We start from the raw sequence: 4766 nt of genomic DNA on the forward strand, positions 1-4766 counted from the left end.
CACTGCACTCTAGCCTAGGTGACAGAGTGAGAGCTAAATAAATAAATAAATATAAATAAAAAATTAGGCAAAATGATAATACCTGTAGTACTAGCTACTTGTGAAGCTGAGTTGGGAAGATTTCTTGAGTCAGGGGAGAGATTACAGTGAGCTATGATAGTACCACTACACTCTAGCCTGGGCAACAGAGTCAGACCCTGTCTCTAAAAAAAAAAAAAGAAAAAAAAAAAAAAGAAAAGAAAGTGAAAGTACAACATATAGCAAAATCAGTTGTAAAAGAGAAGTTTATAACCATAAATCATCAAAATAAAGAGATCTCAAACAACCTAACACTGCACCTCAAGGAGTTAGGAAAACAAAACAAGTTAGCATAAGGAAGCAAATGATAAAGATCAGAGCAGAAATAAATGAGAGTTGGGAAAATCAATAGACAATATAAACAAAATTAAGAGTTGGTTTTTTGAAGATGAAATTGACAAACTTTTAGCTAGGCTAAGAGAGAAAAATAAAATGAAATAAAGGAGACACTACAACTGATACAACAGAAATACAAAGGATTATGATATTATGATAAATTATATGCCAACAAATTGGATAACCTAGAATAAATACATTTATTGATGCATTCAGCCTACCAATACTAAATAATGAAGAAATAGAAAATTTTAACAGACTAATAATGAGTAAGGAGATTGAATCAGTAGCAAGTCTTCCATTAAAGAAAAGTCCGGGACCTGACTGGTTTCACTACTGAATTCTACCAAACGGTTAAGGAAGAACTAATACTAAGTCTTCTTAAATGCTTAAAAAATTGAAGAGAAGGGAATACTTCTGAACTTACTATATGAGGTCAACATTATACCGATACCAAAGCCAGAAAAGAAACTACAAAAAAGGAAAACTCCAGGTCAATACCCCGATGAATAAAAATGCTAAAATCCTCAACAAAATACAGGCAAACTGAATTCAACAGCACATTAGAAAGATCATTCACTATGGTCAAAGTGGAATTTATCCCAGGAGTGCAAGAATACTTCAACACACATAAATCAATAAATGTGAGGCATCACATCAACAGAATGAAGGACAAAAACCATATGACTGTTTTAATAAATGCAGAAAAGGCATTTGACAAAATTAACCATTTTTCATGATAAAAACTCTCAACCAATTAGATATAAAAGGAACACACCTAAACCAAGTAACGGCTATATATGTTAAACGCACAAGCAACATCATACTTAATGGGGAAAGGTTGGAAGTTTTCCTCCAAGATCCAGAACAAGACAAGAGTGCCCACTCTTGCCACTTCAATATATTACTGGAGGTCCTAGCCAGAGCAGTTAGTGAAGACAACACAATAAAATACATTCAAATTGGAAAAGAAAAAGTTAAATTGTCCCTGTTTGCAGACTATTTACTCTTATACATAGAAAACCCTAAGGACTCCACCAAAAACTATTAGAACTAATAAATATAGTAAAGTTGCAGGATACAAAATCAACATACAAGAATCAACAGCATTTCTATACACTAACAGCAAACTGTATGAAAAAGCAGGAGTTAATATCTACAAAAAAACTTAAAAATGAATGTAACCAAGGAGATGAAAGATCTCTACACTGAAAACTATAAAACATAGAATAATGATTTTCCCAATTATTCCATTTTGAAGAAATATTATATTTAAGTATTTTGATAACTAGGGTTAAATTAACAATACACTTAGTATTAAATGAATGATCCATAGAAGAGACCAAGCACCTCTTCATTCCCTCAGTTCCCTCATTTTTCTATCATAAAGAAGAAATTAGACTCTTGGCTGTTAGATCTCTTTCTCAAAATTCAAGCTTGCGGAGAATACTTAGCATGCTTGAAGGTCACTGCTGCGAACAACCTGATATCAGGCTATGTTAATATTCACACAACATGTCTATGCTAAGTGACATGATGGTAAAATATTCCAGAAGCCAACCTTCTGTTGCTTCCTGGTAGTATTGTTTCCAATAAAATCCCATTAAAGAAGGGAGATTACTGTCACTAGTAACAACTTTGTGTATTTCATCTCACTATAATTTAATGAAAGAATGAATCAAATGTATATAAACCAATCTTTGAGAGTCGATTATATTTTCTTCATTTTTTTGAGTTAGTTACTTAGATGTTTTACACCCATTGTTGGATAACTTTAAATATATGTACAATATATTTTAGTATCAACTTCAACAATTAAGTAGCTTCTAGTGGCTTCCCCCGGAGAAAACTGAATACTTATGTACACATTTACCTTCTCCCTCCCATTTTCCAGAATTCATTGACATAATCTAACATTGTATATCAAGATTATTATTTTTATGCATCTTCAAAAAACATTTCTAAACATCAACAATCATTTGCATGATTCTAAAATTTATTTTATATTTCATATCTTCATCTTCCCAAAGTTTTTCTGATTTGTATAACCCACATTGTTGAATGAAAATTTCAAGACAAGATTTCTGCCAATGCTTCATAACCATAAAACCTTTGTGAGTTGTGGGAAGTTCACGGGCACCCCTTCCTATTATATATGAATTCCTGCATCCATCTGTAGGCTCAGGTAGGATGGGGGTTCTTCTCACAGTTATTGCTCCATCCCCTTCTCATCCCCATCTCATCTTCTGATTGAAGGGATTTTAGTGTGAATGGTGGGAAAGTCAATTTTTTTGTTTGGTTGGGTTCCTCTCTGCTAATAAGGGATGATAGGTTTTGACATTTTTCTGATTTTTTCTTGTCATATTTCCTGTAGAATCCACTCAAAATGTCATGTTTTTCATGGGACTTGCAATTCCCTCAGAGATACAGGAATTTTCCTATTACATTGGTTATATAATTTTGGTGAAAAATTGGGAGCAGGAGAGGTTAAAATGTGGCTCTGGGATGAACATTTTATTGTGGAGTTTCTCAGTTCATATATAGTTGACTACAATCCTGCCTTTTCAGATATCCAAATAGTAAGGATCACTCATATATTTTGAAAATGCCACAAGTGCTCCCAGGGTATGGGAAAAACTGCTGTCAAACTTGGTTGTGAGTGTCAGAACCAGAATAGACCTGACTATAGTGCTTAATAAATAACAATGCATGAGTTCCCATTAGAATGGGGCTAAACTGTCGTTGGGTTTCCTACAGTAAGAAAATGCCACTCAGCAAAAATGCCTCAGTTCATCTTTGTTACTTCCCTTGTTTACAATTTTCTGATTAGAATTCTTAGTGTTTTCATATTTTCATAATGATTCTGTATCCAACAGTTGCAGTGTGTTTTCTGTAATTGAAATACAAATATCCATTTATATTTATTCAGTAAAATATTGCTAAATATAGGTAACTTGTAGCAAGAGTTAATATTCATCTCCAATCATTTAAACATTTTCAAAATGCCTAAAAATGCGTTTAATAACTACATTTAATAACTACATTTTAATAACTACATTTAATAACTACATTTTTAAAGTTCTGAAGGTGTCTTTGAGAGCATTAATGTTTAATACATAGCATGAAATTCTCTAGACATGCACATTCTCTTTCCAACTGGAGCTTTTGAGGCAGTACAAAGCTCTCTTCCAAATACAGTACCATAATTGAAGGCTGTTGTAGAATACAATGAGGTTTAAGCTGGTATTTGTGTAATTAGTTCTAAAATACATCTTATTGTTTGTGGGAGAGATTCAAAGAGAAAAGAGGGGCAAAGCTCCAGCTATAGTATTAAAATAATAACCAGCTGAATATTTCTGAGCTCTCTTTCCTGAGTCTATTTGTTCTCTTTCTCAGAGATTATGTGAACAATGATTTTTTCTCCTAAGCAGATCAGATTGAAATGAATAAAGGGAACAGTCCAGGAAAACAAGGTTGAGGAATGCTCATAACAATATGACATCTGGAATTGAGAAGACTTTTCTGCTAGAAATCTAGATGGCTCAATAATAATGTGTTTTATCTTTTAAATACACTTTAGTTTGGAGGCTACTAGTTGCCTGATCTCACTCAGTGACATATACTCTGGGAGCTGGCATTTTAACAAATGCAGTGGTGATATGATTACAGAATGTTTAACATTTTATACTTGCCATGACAAGTTTGAGTTTTATTGGCGTATCCATTGGTTCATTTTTTTTTTCTCTCTCTTGTTTGTCATAACTCTTGCTCGGACAGACTTTAAATGGCAAGAACTATTCATCATCGACAGGGATGAGTGCCTAAGGTGTATGTAGCATTTTGCCATAGGTGCAAAGTGGGATCTTGACAGCCACTGCAGGATTGCACTTGCTAGAATCCTGAGGATGCTCCAGGTATTTGCATACCTTATGACTATCTGGAGATTGGACCCTAAATCCCTCCTGGTTTCTCATCTTTGTGAGATCACTGTGAGTCTTGATAACTCTTTCTACTTTTTTACCTTAATGTCTAGATGTGAAGTAGTGAAAAGGGCCCATTTCTGTTTCCTTTTTGCCAAGGTCCTTATGAGGCTTTGGAGCTCACGTAATTACTAGAGAAGGAGATAAATGTGAGAAAGAGAGATCAAGATGCCTTAATTTTCCAAACAGAACTGGCCCTAACCCCAGTTTCCCTTTTTCTGGTTGTAACCAGGTCTTGTCTGTCATCTAAAAGATGAGAGATACTTCCAGGCCTCAGTCACCACACTGGCTAGCTGCAAGTAAGAAAGAGGAGGGCAATAGAAAAAACAATATGTAAGGGAGATTGCAGAGGAACAGAGTTTCTACAAGAAA

The 4766-nt window shown here is 34.2% G+C and overlaps 1 long non-coding RNA gene across 1 annotated transcript; it reads right to left on the bottom strand.

The window, feature by feature from the left end:
- Window positions 1–2389: 2389 nt before the first annotated feature.
- On the bottom strand, window positions 2390–4525 carry LOC108540344 (uncharacterized). The gene is made up of 2 exons (XR_001888643.1): window positions 4436–4525; window positions 2390–3304 (listed from the first exon to the last, which is right to left on the bottom strand). It is a non-coding gene; the product is annotated as an uncharacterized LOC108540344 (long non-coding RNA).
- Window positions 4526–4766: the final 241 nt, after the last annotated feature.

This window comes from Rhinopithecus bieti, unplaced genomic scaffold (genome assembly GCF_001698545.2).
Source record: "Rhinopithecus bieti isolate Rb0 unplaced genomic scaffold, ASM169854v2 scaffold_17939, whole genome shotgun sequence".
Classification (NCBI taxonomy): domain Eukaryota; kingdom Metazoa; phylum Chordata; class Mammalia; order Primates; family Cercopithecidae; genus Rhinopithecus; species Rhinopithecus bieti.